The sequence below is a fragment of the Branchiostoma belcheri genome, unplaced genomic scaffold (assembly GCF_001625305.1).
Source record: "Branchiostoma belcheri isolate BF01 breed outbred unplaced genomic scaffold, Haploidv18h27 scaffold8, whole genome shotgun sequence".
Classification (NCBI taxonomy): domain Eukaryota; kingdom Metazoa; phylum Chordata; class Leptocardii; order Amphioxiformes; family Branchiostomatidae; genus Branchiostoma; species Branchiostoma belcheri.
In genome coordinates, this window is record NW_017804464.1 from 103,256 (window position 1) to 119,143 (window position 15,888).

At 40.7% G+C, this 15,888-nt stretch overlaps 1 protein-coding gene across 4 annotated transcripts in view; it reads right to left on the reverse strand.

Annotated features, from left to right (window-relative positions):
- The window catches only part of LOC109486208 (hemicentin-1-like), a 112,579-nt gene extending 97,412 nt beyond the window's left edge, over nucleotides 1-15,167 (reverse strand). For all 4 annotated transcript variants that reach the window (XM_019789922.1, XM_019789921.1, XM_019789920.1 and 1 more), the window contains exon 1: nucleotides 15,128-15,167. The gene's annotated coding sequence lies outside the window, so the exon portion shown is untranslated. The remainder of the gene's footprint in view (nucleotides 1-15,127) is intronic.
- Nucleotides 15,168-15,888: the final 721 nt, after the last annotated feature.

A 15,888-nucleotide genomic window follows, 5' to 3' on the forward strand; every position in this document is an offset into this window, starting at 1 on the left:
CAGCAACATGGAGACGTACTTACAAACCTAAGATCTTAATTTTGTTTTATAATATATAATCAATACTAAATGTACCTTAACCTAGCAAGAACCCTCCAAAATGCATGTGGATAAATGATACCTCTATTGGCCCTGACAATTCTGTTGTTACATCTTCTTGGACGTCGAGAACTATTTTGTATTAGTCATATTACATCGTATCGTTCAACATTATTCCAAGTTCTTAGAAACCAATCAGCAACAATCCACAGGATACAAGTTCAAGGCGGTAAAAAAGCAAATAGCTAGCTTAACGCAGCTTTGAAGCCTATCACAAAGGGGATTAAACGATTAGAGATTGGAACATCGCACAAACAAGCACGTCACTCACTTCTTATTCCTGATCCAGCTGAAACCGCAGCCACCTGTTGGAATACGGAGAAAAAGTCCATTTGTCGCAGGAGGCTCATTTCACATGCTAACACAGAGTTATCTTCCCGTCTGTCGACTGGTGTACGCCTAAGTCGGATTAAGTGAAGGATTTGACGGGAGTATTATCGGCGGCGTTTGGCGACGTCTTGTGCAAAAGAGATTCGCTCTGGGATTGAAATTACTTTCAAAACTCCCATTCCACAAGAGACAACATAGCTTAGTTGATGATGACTTGCCTTCAATCATAATATCATCAAAGTACAAGCGACATATTATTAGGGTGGCAAGAATACAGGGTAGTTTATTATTGTTTAGAGGCATCAAATCCAATTTCAGGGCGGCGAAACTTGATTTTCAATTTTGTGGATTCTCAAAACTGAGTCAATCCTAGCCCATAGCATACTGATATCTTTGAGGCAAAACGCGATGTCGCTGACGGAAAAATGTTGCTTGCTTTGTATCGTAGACTGCGTCTAACTTTTTTAGGGTGGTACCAAAAAATAAAGGGACTCATCACGTAGCTTGATGTTGGTCTTTATCATCTGATTCATTTTTAAAATGATGACAAGAAAATGCGATAAGAAAAGGCAGTATATACATGTACCGATATCAGACATATTTTTGTCACCCTGAAATTGCACTGGATGCCTTTAAAGTCACAGGTTGCTTTTATTAATGGTGTGTTTTACCTTTCCATCAATTGCCTCTACATTTGTCTCGCATTGAATATTCCTGATTTTTATCCCTGAATTTTAGCCTTCAATCAGTGAGGTAGATAAAACAGCGGCAATATTTTACAGATTAACATCTGCTTCTTAGTGCGCCTCGTCATGGTAAATTTGGTGGATCTTAAAAGATATCGAATTCTAAGAAGGCAATTATAAAACCATAATAATTCATTACAGAACATAGATCAGTGACTGCAAAAAAATTAATGTCAACGATAAAAGTAATAACATTGCTTCAGTTCTTGGTAGATTGGGTTTAGATCAATAACAATGCTTAAATGCCATTTCTTTTTTAAGACATTAACAATGCGGAAATTAATCAGGAAATGGTATGCATCGCAGATGCTAATAAAATAAGTGGATATGCCCGATGCGCGTGTTTTGACTTTAAAGGCCTCCAATGCAATTTTAAGGCAGCCAAACAATAAATATTCTGTATGGGGAAATTTGTTTGACATTGACATTTATTAGCACATTTTCGTTATCATTTCGTACTTGAAGCGTTTAAAATAGCCCCCAAAAAACCTACGTGAGACTACTCATTGTTTTTAACTGGAAGCTGCCTATCATATAAAACAAGCAACCGTTTTTCGCCAGCAACATCACATTTTTGCCTGAACGATATCAGATCAGTATAGTATGGGATATGACTGACTCAACTTACTACTTTAAAATAATTACCAGAAAATTGGTTTTGAAAAATCCAGTTGTGTCTCCAGGAAATTTCTTTGAAGGTTGAAAGAGGAAGAGGAACATAGTGATACAGTACAAAGACGGAAGGTGATAGTTTTCAGGTGCCTGCCTATAGGAGAAGGTGCCTGCTCACATGGGGTCACAATCCCCATTAGTCATCTACCTCTGGCATTCTGACAGCCAGACGATAAGCCGTTAAATATGCAAAATCTCGGTCATGTCACGACACAAAAGTGCGGAACCCTCAACCTTTTCCACCGTGGCAAATTCCTGTAGACGATCCATCAAGTTCATAATTAGGTGTCAAATCGTTGACAGCACATGCATATTGCAGGGTACGGAGAATGTATAGGTATAGCACCTGAAGAAAGCTCCGCGCAGTCGGCTGTAGAGTCAGACAGATAGTAAGGAGGAAACCGATGAGTGCAGAATTGGTAAGGCCGTGTTCACTTGATTGTATGGTTGACATCCGCGCGCTCATGAATTTTCGACCATATTGTAAATCGCACAAAATCAGCAAATATTTGTCGTAAAGTACAAAAATAAACATTAGAAAACTATACTAATATCGAAGGAAAATAAGAAAATATGCATAAATGAAAATGAAGAGTCTATTATTTGCCATGTCATACTCTGCGTGTTTAGCCATTTGTTCAACCTTCAGGACCACGTAGATTTCATAACGAAGGCAACTTTTTTTTTCAAATTTTATTTTATTCGTACGCTCGCATCAGGTTTGGGGTTCCCAGAGAATGTCATACATAAAATCATATCAACATGGCCCTGTGACGAAGTACTCAAACAATATAATAATATTGCCAATGGCAGTTCTAGGTAAGTAGAACGAGGTCCCATTGGGAAGCAGACGCTTTTACGTTGTATATGTCAAGCAGTCAAGGGCACCCGTCAGAATTGCGTTTTGCATTGAAGACCCCAAAATGTGAACACAATTCTAGTCCCATAAGTTAATATCTTTGAACATCTCTTACAAATTTGGTCGAATTTGGATACTTTTGGGCTACGAGGAACAGGTAAGGCCCTACTTTGATCAGGTTTTGTTGATCTGCGTGAATGGCCAGAGCGGATGGATACTTGAAAAATCTAGGTCAAAAGTAGAGTCTGTTTACTGTATGTTGACAGTGAGTCTCAGATGCTCAACACCCTAGTCGCTGTACTTTTTGTTGTGTCAATAAAGTTCTTCTATATTTGGAAGGCAGGCCCTTGTGGATTTCTGGTCTAGATTTTGTTGAGATTGACAAGCATGTGGTAAGGTACCTTTTGGCGGCCTAAATGTTTGCCATGGTGTATAACTATAACCTTCAATGACCAGACGCAATGGTGTTATCTACACTGAAGGCCAAAGGCTGACGAGTTGCCGTTACTGTACAACGGCTCACCCTACGATCATCAAGGTAGATGGCGATAACCAATTTGAGGATGAAGGTCACATCCATGATCGGTGAATCAAATCAGAAACTTGAATGTTGAACTGATCATGTAGCACCATGTCCTTGATAATAGTAGAAGTTCAATTCAAAAACTTAAAATAAACCAAAATCAATACTACTGGGCCTATGGGACATGTTACGAAATGTTGTGTGTCAGTTACGTAAAGCTGTAGCGAGGGTACCCCTGCAGTCATTGAAATTGCAAGTTAGGCCATGTTGATTTGATTCTATGGATGCCATCCTCTGGGAATCCGAAAACTGATGCCATCCATATAATTAAATCAACATGGCCCATCTTTTCAAATATCCCGCTCAAATATATACAAAATGCAGTCAGCTCATATTCATGGATGTGACATTTGTCATCAGATGATCAACTAGAAGCTATTTCTATAAAAGTTCTATAAAGCATAATATTTTGTAGAAACCGACTATTCTTTAGGATTTCGGGAATAGTTGTTGCAGTATGCACCAATGACAACGTCTGTCTCTGAAAGTCGTTCATTTCTTTGGCGCTATACAGAAATGAATCAGCTGTATGAACTGAAGCCCACACAGACACCTTAGTGTCAAGAAAGTCGTGAAGACGAACAACCATTCTTTAGGATTTCAGGAATACCTGTTCTAATATGCATCAGTGACAACGACTGTCTCTGAAAGTCGTTCATTTTCTTTTGCGCTGTACAAAAATCAATCAGCTGTATGAACTGAACCCCACACAGACTCCCGAGTGTAAGGGAAGTCGCGAAGACGAACAACCATTCTTTAGGATTTCAGGAAGAGCTGTTATAATATGCACCAATGACAACGTCTGTCTCAGAAAGTTTGGCTCTGTACAAAAATTAATCAGCTGTATGAACTGAACCCCACACAGACTCCCGCGTGTCAGGGAAGTCGTGAAGACGAACACCCCAGCAGGAAACCCGACATACCAGCACATCGAGTGGTGTTCGGATCTCCGGGGAAGTATAAATTTTCCCTGCCTATCTGCACCTCCTCCCTGATAATGTAGACTCGAAGACGCGCCTCTATCGGACTGATCACCGGGGCGTGCTGGAGGCAGATAAAGGAGGAGATTTATGGCTTTGTCAGTCGAAGCACAGAGGTGTGGACCGAGGCTCATTCATCACCCAGACGGGACGCCTTTCATGTCTATCGGGGAGCACGATCTGTGTCTCCCCGAGCGCACCGTCACGACGGGTACGGGCCAGGAGGAAGGGCGTCCCGGCGTATCGGCGTGTTACACCGAGATAAGGACACGGTAGGAGAGCCTCGAATTACCAAGTGTTTTGGGAAGACAACACACCATTCTTATAACCATACACGAGCACACTAGCATGAATGTTCCAACGGACCTCTAGCTCTGAAGCCAACGCGTAGCGTCTGGGTTTCATGCTTGATTAATCGTTTATGTATGTTTATGAATGATTTTATACCAATTTCCCTACGCTGTATAATGTATTGCTTTCAAGTGTTTTAGGATACAAATGTACATGTCCTTGGAGAATATAAAGTTTAACATAATCTTTTTCGCACGGCGCAAGACACACAACTGCTAAGTTGTGATTGATTCAAATTTTCTGAAAACACAATTATAAGTGGGAGGAATTCCAAAGCTGCCAAAATGTCTGGAAAGTGCTCTTTAGAGAGGATGAGACTGTATTATAGGCAGAAATAGATGCATGAAACTGTGTTTTCAAGACGAATAAGCATAACACTGGCGCGGCAAAACGTCTCAGTATAGACACCGGCGCTACGTTTTGGTTGTGCAACGCGCTAAATAAGATGTCTCAGTAAAAGTTTTCCTACATTTCAGAATAACACACCATACAGTCCTTATCACTGGTAAAGTCATCCAATGCATTTCTGGGTGGCAAAACCAACCAAAATACTAGTATTTGAGATGAGGAAATCTGTCTGATGTTGACATTTGCTGCCATTTCTCAGCATATTTCAGTCATCATTGCATACTTAAAATCATTTGAAATAGCCCCCAAAAAAGGTACATGAGGAATCTCTTTATTTTGGGTGCCACCCTTAAATAGCTTATAAAAACCAGCCTACGATACAAAAACAAGCAACCGTTTTCTGTCAGCGACATCGCATTTTTGCCTCATCGGTGCTATGGAATAGGGTTGATTCAACTTACTACATTAAAAGAATGACCAGAAAATTGGCTTTGAAACTCTAGTTTTGTCACCCTGGAAATGCCGAGATCCACCTGATGCTTCCAGGGTCCTTGGGGAAGACATGGCTGGCGAGGCAGCGTCTTTTGTGGACTGATGGATTACTGTCCCACTTTTGTATGTCACAAGGGTTGTGTTCCTTTGTGTTATGTCTCATTTTCAAGCCAAATCGCCATGAATCATGCCCCCGCTTCCTGGGATGAAAGCAGATGATTGATCAGTCCTCAGATTACACGTAATGAACCAGTACAACAGCGTTATAAATTGATAAAAGTACGAACTTCACACGTGATTAGGTGGGAACAAGCGCGCCCTTTATTTGTTTTATCGGTATAAATCTATATTGGGTGTTTTGTATATACAGCCAATACGCATACGATACGCAATGACGAAGTTTACGAAAACGGTGCCAATTGTCCTTATCTAGTCGTGAAAAAGACCTCAATGAGTCATTTGTGTCTACATAATCATACATGCTGTGATATGACAAGTATTAGAATGTATTAGATTAACTGCCGGTTCAAGGCTTTTGTAATAAATTATATAATTTATAAGAAAGTCATGTATGATCATTAGTTAACGTAGTTTGCTCTGATGTATCGCCCTGTAGCCTCTGCAGAGCGCATGTTCGAGTGGAAGATCACGAATCGTCTAGCCAGAGTTATCCAGCGTCTGGATCAAGAGGGGGGCTAACTGAGGGGGGCTGTGGTATAATTTCCTTGGGGGCATGTTGCCTCAGGTGCCGAGGAGCTGGACTGTGAAGGCCCTGGAAACAGTCTGGAACCCAGGCTAGAATAGTGAAACAGTAAAACCTAACAACGATATTCCCTTACTTCCAGGGTGAAGACCTTAGATACAAGATGGATTGGTGGACAGGAAGCAGCCTCTTACAGAGAGCCTCTCAATGCCTTTATTATATCTACCCTCTAGCTACTGACATCAACTAGCTACTTAGCATGGAAGTTTCCAGTTGCATGCTATCGAAGTTATTCTAGTCAGCCTGGCCCCTTGACCTGACCAGCATTGCTCATTGCAAACTACAAGTCCGCAAGGTAAGTTCATCTCACAAGCAGGTAAGTAAATACGGGATTCTAACTCAGCAGGAAAAGTTCCCCGGGCCGTCTGTTTCCATTAGACGTACGCCTACGATGATAAGCCTAGCTGGTGGCCGTCCTGCTGACCCTGACACAGCTCCCCCGGGATCAGGTCCTGTCAGGTCATTTTTCTTGTCTGTCTGGAACATTGCCTTGTCTTTCAGTTTATTCCTTCTGCCTTGATAAAATCTCTCTCAGTTCGCACCCTACAAGTACAACATTTTACGTCCTTAAGGCCATGTTGATTTGATATGGATGACATCCACGTGCGCTTGAATTTTCGCCCCCCCCCCCCCGAAAAAGTTGTCGACTGTAAATCGTCCAAAGCAGCTGCAAAATGAGCAAATATATGCCAAATAGCGGAAAATAAAAAACGATACTAACGTCTTAGAATGCTCAAATCAATTGCCAAGGAAAAGAATAATTAAAAAGAAATGAAAATTGTAATTCAACCTTCATGACCAAGTAAATTTCATAATTTCATAATGAACTTTTTGCCAAACTTTTTATTCGCAGTTTTGGTTTTCCCGGAGAATGTCAGCCATATAAATCTAATTGAGATGGCCTAACCTAATTATATATCCTGTCCGTCTAACCACTAGCAGCTTCTTATAACGCCGACCTACTACCCCTTCCACCCCCCTCATCCTCGAAAGCAAGATTTCGTCTTTCAACATCTACCTGTCTCCTCCAGACGTGCCCATAGACCTTTCTTTCTTCTGGGTCCCACGTGTACATTAGCCTCTGCCGCGTTCCTAGCTATACCTTTCTGAAGTCAGTAACTTTTTTATCACATAAAAACTACAAAGTGGTTCTTTTGTCAGCTGCAACTCAGGGTCAATGCAAGTTCTTCCCATCATTTTCAATGCTAACATGAAGCTGCCAACCTCTCAAACTACCTCAATACAAGAAGGCCTCAAGGGCCAAAGAAGCCACAGGCTATGGGTCCCAACGTGATGCGGTTGAGAACGAAGTGGCCATAGGGTCTGCACCATCCTTTTCCTTTGCATTTCTATCGCCTTCTACAATGTAGCTTACTTTAAGTGGTGGTATGCATAGCTAAACGAATAGGGGCCGTGGACTTGATGTTAAATATCTTACCTGTTTATTTAAAGTTAAAATTCCAATACAAAGAATTGTTCTCAACTAGAGCTTTCGACTAGTCACAGACCAGATACTGTCATGAAACTTCAATGTTGATAATAATATGTTAAAAGTTTTAACTTTTGTGTTGGAACAAAGGTTTAAAAAAACTTTGTTCTAGCACAAAGGATTGTTCCTAGAGCTATTGACCAGTTACGCTGGTCTTCTTCAATAGACTGACCCAGTGAGACGTGCCACGGGGCCTCTCTGAAGTGTAACGTCAACACTGAGTCAGTCTATTGATGTTTAAATCATAGAATGTGGAGGTAGTCGTAATGGAATCGAGGTTTGTCATCATACACAAACATCAGTCGAACCTGAACCAAAACAAAGTTTTCATAACTTCATACACCTCGATAGCCCACTTTTAATGGACCTGTCTAGACATTCAAGTGGGATGCATTGATCATCAGTCTATAATGTGTAGAGAGACTTTATCTGAGATTTCTACATTTCACTTTTAAATCTTTGAATTACATTTTACGGCATTCCAAGACAATTTAGCCCCCTCAAGTCGATTGTCTTTCTAAACAGGAGAAATATTTCTTAGTTGTCCTTTTCGAACTGATTAGCTTCAAGAAGTAATATCATAAACTTTTTTTTTTATTTCATAACCCTATTGTAAACAGTTGTCACATCTCTTTGGGACTAAAAGCACTCAAACTTCCTCCCGATACATACACATCTCCCTATAGAGAAGGTAGCACACTTTTTGCGTAATGGTATTATGTCAGGTAGACAGTCTGATGATGATGCAATTAGACCTTGACGTGAAAGTCTTACTGTTCACGTGAACATCACGTGAAATCGCGATGACACTCCCGTGACAAATGACTGCTCGCGTCCGTCCTATTGGCTGCCGGTCGCCCCAAGATCATGTATCGTCCTGACCTCCCTGTCACTGGTTAATAATGTAGAGAAACTTGGAGCGCCATTAGACATGTCAACAGATACCATATTGTATGTAGCGGAGATAAATGAGAAAACCAGGCAGGGCTGGCAAGGGAGATATGTCTAGGATGTATCTCATAGTAGTAGGAATAATAGACCTGTCATTTATTGTCAGACCTACTGAAAAGGTCCATTGCAAACCCTGGTCTAATCTATAGGAATCTGACCTCCCTTCCAGCGATGAAGAAGTCTTTTTTCTCGGACCGTCTTCAATAAGTCTAATCATCTAATTATTCATAGCCTTTCCTCTCGATAAAGTCTTCCAGCTTTGTTCAACAATGCCATGCGTAAGGGATTGAAAAGAAGCCTCACGTATAAAGGAAACTCAGCGATGCGTCTCCTAAAATAGATAAGGAAAAAATCGTGCGATAAGAAATAATGCAATCACCGGATGTCAGGCGAGGCTCGGCTGTGCAGCTATGAATAGATGTATCGAAGCATGCTAGCTGGATAAAGGGTTGGAAAGCATACTTTCTAAAGGTCTTTTGATGGTCGTTAAAAGTTGGTAAAAGATACGAAATCTCGTGAGAATTAACGATACTTGTCATGACGTCACATAGCCTATTTTCGTTATCAATGTTTACCTGGTCATGATTACCATAATCCAATAAACCTCCAGACAGTAGATAGTAAAAAGGTCAAAAGATTGGGTGCTTGAATCCACTCCAAATCCATTACAGCCATCAAAGTACTAAGTATGGCAATTCTAAGGCAAAGTGCAGCTCCATGAGTTAAATTTAGATAAAGGGCTGTGAGTGGTTGTCCGAAACAGTCCAAGCAGAAGATGAATTAGTAAGTAAACTATAAGAAAAACGCTTAAACTCCGGTGCAAAGAGGTTTGAATTGCTTCTTATTTCAAAGATGGACATCAAGTGAACAGAAAGTACTTTCAGGTTAAAAAGTATAAAACGTGGGGAAAATTATAAATAAATACAGATATATGAGGGCAGAAAACATATGAAGGCAGAAAATACGACATACTGTATATCTGTTACTCAAAGGATCGCCTCTATTGTCATCTGAAATCAACACTCAAATTCTCGTCACCACACAGTTGTACTTATCTGAAAATAAACCACTTCCCCGCTGATTCAAAGTGTATACAGATAACATCATCTTATTTTTGTCTAATTCTGTGTCTGTATATCGATGCCTCCCATTTTCAAATTTTTGTCTCATGTTGTAATTATTATTATTTCATGCCCAGTGGTGACGTTAATATAAGCTGTTTCGCTTGAGTACGTCACCACTTTACATACATAGTCTGTCAAGATTCAAGTCAAATTATGACTCTCTCTCAAGTTAAACTGGGGCACGTCAAAGAACTTGTATATCTCCCCATATCATCTTTACCACTACCTTGACAGCAACGATACATAATTGATGACGAAGTGCCGCTTGGGAATGAAATACAGAAATCTGAGACAAAGGGATCTGATATCCGTATGTTGAAAACCACCTCGTTAAGCCTCAAAACCAACACAAGTACATGATCCTCTAGTTTGGATATTCTCTATCATATTACCTATCTAATCCACTACCTAATGTTACAGTTATAGCATTCTACCGTAAGGCCATGTTGATTTGATTACATGGATGGAATCCAAAGGGAACCCCAAACCTGATGTGAGCGTGCGAATAAAAAAAGGTTAGCAGAAAAAAGTTGCCTTCATTATGAAATCTACGTGGTCATGAAGGTTGAACAAATGGATTAACAGACATGATGTGTTGAATAATAAACATTTCATTTTCATTTCTTCAAATTTTCGTCTTTTCCTTTGGAATTGATGTTGGTATTCTTTATTTGTTTTCCCACATTTGTTGGGCATTTTACGGTATATACTTGCTCATTTTGCATCTGCTTTGTACGACTTATAGTATTTGTTGAGGAACGGACGAAAATTCATGCATCTCGAATGTCTCTAGATACAGGACGGACTAAATTCTAGACATGCAATTCATACTCTGTGTCGTCTGGGACGAAAAACAACATGTAGTCCACTATCCATCAACCTAAACCCACTTCGGACGCTTCTGCCCAGACATGGGCTCTGGGGAATCAGACAACACAGGCGAGCCTTAATACGACCTTCGTGAATGTTTTCCAAGGACTTTGACAAAAGAGAACGACCGTTTATGCATAATTCATCACTACTTAATGGTTAGTAAGGATGAAAATCAAGTCACAGATTCATTTATGAAACATTGCATTTCCTCTTCCCAAGGTCAAGCAAGGCAGGAGTAAGTACTTCGACTGAAACACAACTCCATTTCCACTTAATCTTAACTAAAACGTTGACAGCAGAGCAAAAGGCGGACGTGCAATTGATGATGAGGTGTCAACTGACGAATTAAATATCGGGCTCTGTGATCGATTCTCCGTTACAACGAAATGACTTCTAAAAGTCAACCTATTCTAGGGTAAGTGCACTCAAACACTTTACCGCCAACAGTGTGTCTTGAACATAAGGTTTATAGCAGTCATAGCAGAGAAAGGCGTAAAGTTAATGGCAAAGGGTGTCGCTCGACGATAAAGTCTTATATCCCTACTCAAACTAACATACGGTATTCTAGTCTACAACCCAAAGGAACCCAATTAACGACGCAGTGAAGTAACTGAACGTAAATATCTGTTCGCTACTGTAGTTTCTACGAACGAAGATGGGAGTGATTTTATGATGCACAGCCGCACTACAAGTTGATAACAAGACATACAGAACGCTGCTATCTGTCATTCCTTATGACAAACACACTTGACGGGTAACTATTGCTCAACCAAGACTTGTGTAAGTAAACTTTATAATCTGATATAGAAGTCATCCACCGTTCAGTGAAGGGTGATGGGCCCTGATGTATACAGCCTCTTTAACCCCTCTCAGGAAAGTCTTGTTCAGTGTCCAAAATCCTTAGTGTCAAGTGAAACAAAGTGTCCGGGTGACTCTATGTGGATGTGTTGTGACACTTCTGAACTGGCTGAGCTTGGCCGTGTATATTCTTGGAACCTGGCCTTCAGAAACCTTTCTGTTTCTCCGATGCACCAGATACATTTGACCCAGTGTTGACGCCACACTTCAAAGAAGCCACCTGACAAGCTTCACTGGGTCAGTCTACTGAGGAAGATCCGAGTGACTGGTCGAAAACTCTAGGTGAGAGAACTTTTGGTGTTGTAAACATGTAACTACCAACACATATGAACTTTCATTATAGTATAATAAATGCATTATGTTTACCTTCGCATATGGTCTGCTGTTAATTCTTACACACATTCATATATATGGTGACAGGATCTAGGAGTGTAATTATATTCCCTCTTGCTATAAAATTGCAACATGATGTAAACCACCACTAGTTACCATGGTGACAGACGTCTGGTTCAGGTTATTGACTTTGTGTTTGGAGAAGAAGAGGAAACAGAGCAAAAACAATGTGTTTTCCTTCAGTAAACATAACAAATAGATAAATAAATCTCTCCGCTGCCAGCACATCCTTACCAGGACAGTGATAGCGGAAAATGTATAATTGATGACGACATGTCGCCTGGCAAGTGAATCAACACGGATGGGCAACGGTGATCAGTTACCGGTTATGACAAACGGCAACTAGCACCGGGCAAGCGGCCCGGGGGAAATCAAGTACATCCCTGGTGCTGCCGCGGCAGAAATCCTGGCAGGACGGCTGGAAAATATCTGACAACCCGCCGCGGGATGTTCTACAGACAAAGCGGGAGAATTGAACGCGCGGTGTTTTTTAGACCCACAGGTGCCATGTCAAGGCCAGGTCATAGGTCAGGTGTGTCGTGCCAGATCGGCGCCATGTCAGTTTTGAAATTCACCTTGACACAGCCTAGCCAAACAGAGGTCATAGATCATGCTTATTTGGCCTGTATGGAAAGGTCATAGCTCCATGTGCTTTGCGAAAGAGGGCAAACAGGCCAACTATATCTTAGATTAAAAGACCCCGACAGAAACTCTATCAAATAACTATGTCAGACTTGTATCGACTATTTGACATCATCGTGTGGATTTTCAGTTACAACTTGTTTTACTTCGTCCGACCTGATGATTCCGTCGTACACTCACAACTTTTAAAAAGGTTTGTTTCAAATAATGTATATAGATTTATTAGAGTTATTCAACTTACCTGATGATGAAAATGAAGTAGTGGGTGTCTGATGAAAAAGCTAGCACTCCATTTTCGTTTGACCGGAAATATATATAGGGGTTGTATGAGTAACCGCCATGGAGAAGCTCTGCAGTGCAGAGCATGGAGGTTACAAGTTCAGCCCCTTCTCTGACCAGTTCAAAAATGTGTTCGCATGCGCGTTTGTTTCCTCAACAATCGCGAGCTCCATCCTCCTGCAAGGTATTTGACATCGCAACATGTAGGCCGAAAATGTGGCTACTTTTCTGTGTACGATCAAGGTAACTACCATGTTTAAAACTTTCAGCATGTATCGTGCCAACACACGCTGTAAGATGTCTTCGGAAAAGTCGATTGTCCCAGCTGACAACATTACCTACATGACAAATTACAAAGCTGGCGGACAGCTCACATTTCCAGCTTAGACAGATCGTCTGTTATACCAAAACAACTTCTTGAAGGTACAGATCATTACACCTTACAATACGTGGGGAAACACTGGCTGTCCTGATTAATACAAGACGGATGCGTGGCCTTTCGGAGAACCACTGTTTCCTACCACAGGGGAAATCAGGACGCGCCCACTCCGAGGAAGGACTAATCTATTTCCAAGTCGCTGATGCTGACAACGATTTCCGTCTTAAAGTTTTGAGACAGAACATTTTCCGTCTTAAAGTTTTGAGACAGAACAATGGTTAAAGTTGTGTCCTTCAGGAGTCCATATTTAGCGAAGTAATTTTTTCACGATTGTACACATGTACACTTCACGGAATCCTTCTACATACTGACAACAATGTATAACACATTCTAATGTCTATCCTAAGGCCATGCTGATTTGATTATATGGATGACATCCGCACGAGCATGAATTTTCGTCATCCATAAAATCAAATCAAATCAACCATGGCCTTAGTAACATATTTCTATGTGACAAAACAGATAACAAGGATGATATGGCCCAATGATATTGTCACATTGTCGACTAAACTTTTATACTTTCATAGTTTTAATAGAACTCCCACCCACATCCATAACCATGTATGTATCACAATCTTTGCCAAGTCTACCAAGTTTCTATTTCCGTGGAGTTATAACCTTGGGGAAATTAGTAAATACGAAGTTTGCAGATTGGCACACAAATCATAGAGAGCACGACATAAAAATGCATTACTGTGCCATAAATAAAGTCAGGTTCAAGTCTATTAAGTTCTGGATGGTTTTCCTACTGTATATACATCAATGCACGAGTTATGAATTTGTCAGTGCATGTTATATAAAATCAGATTGGGCTGATGTCTGAATCGCCCATACCTATCATTACAAGCCAGGGCTCGAAATCCTTTTTATCTGCATACCTGCAAATTGAAAATTACCTTCACCAGACAAATTTTACCTGCACCATTCAGAATTTAGGAAGTATGAATCATACTAAAACTGTTCAGAAACTATTGTCATTATTTATTTAATACCCCATGGGTTGTAAAAGCCAATGCAGCAAATAAAATCCATATACACCTACATGTATATATAAAGTAACCCAGTACATAGACCAGTGCAGGTTAGGTGCAGGTAGACAACAGAAATATCTGCACAGCTCCAATTTGACTTGTACTAACCTAGTACCTGCATATACCTAATACATAGACCAGTGCAGGTGAGGTGCAGGTAGACATCAGAAATATCTGCACAGCTCCAATTTGACTTGTACTAACCTAGTACCTGCATATACCTAATACATAGACCAGTGCAGGTGAGGTGCAGGGAGACATCAGAAATACCTGCACAGCTCCAATTCTACCCGCACTAACCTGAATATACCCAGTACATAGGTATAGGTAGACATCAGAAAAACCTGCACAGCTTCAATTTTACCGGCACTAAGGTGCACATTTCGAGCCCTGCAATCCGAAGGACTGCAACCCTTTCCCAGTAGTATGCTGGGATTTGAACCTGGACATCCAGGTCCAAAGACAGGCCTTATCATCCCTAGATCTTCTATGGATGATAAGGCCTGGTTGCAATTTACATTACTCAAAACAAAGGTAAGCCCTAAACATGAAACACGTAGTACAACAACAGTAAAAGGTGATATGTACAGAATCCCTTATCTTGTATAAAACATTTGCAGTTGTTAGATTTAGTAATTCCATCTCAGGCCTTTCTGTTGGAGAAGAATACATAACCCATAACGTAAACCATCAATCAATAGTATGTTTCACCTTACCTTGTGGATGACAATTTTTACAGTGTATAGCCTTCTGACCATAAACCAGTGATGATTGACAGAATACTGCATATTGAACTATGTCAGTTTCTCATGCATGTTTACTTACCAAGTGTGCATGTGTACTTGCACGTCGATAGTATAGAAAGTATGGCACCAATAGTCCCTATCAGACTCCTGTGGGTTGCTGAAAAACAATGAATATTTGTCAAATTTGATTGATAATTTGCCTTGTGAAAGAAAACGGGTGGCAGTTGAGTGATTTGCATACCGGTTGAGTATACCAATAACTTGGGTATGTCAACAATTGATGTAAACAACGATCGCTCGTATTAGATGACCATAGAATAACTTTCAAAACAGTAAAATTTTACCAAAGATAGAGACGAGAGATAAATGGTCAGGGGAGTTTGGTTACCTTAGAGTTCATTTGCCCGCGTATTTCGAAGGGAGAATTTAGCTTTCCCGTGTACTGACTCTCCTGGCTAATTATTATTTCCTAGTTCCGAATTCTACGGTCTGTAACCCCGAACGAAGGCCTAATGGAGGCTAGATGTTGGCAAGAGACTACAGCACTACCGCTACACAAGATATCAAACGTCAGTGAAAAGAACATGATTGGACATTTTGGCGCGCCATTGTATAAGATGTGAAAATCGGGATTACACGGGACAGAAAAAGTGTCGTTCGCTTCTACACTTGCACAGAGACGAAGGAATCTTAGCTTTAGACCTTTTAGAATTCCTTGAGTCTAAGAATACCTTCTCGAGGCTTGGTTGTCCCAGCAACATGGTTGACTGGTCCAGCAGATTCTCCAGTCACAAAGTCCCTCTGCTGTGCCGGTTCGGAAATTGAAATGCGCGCTTGCGT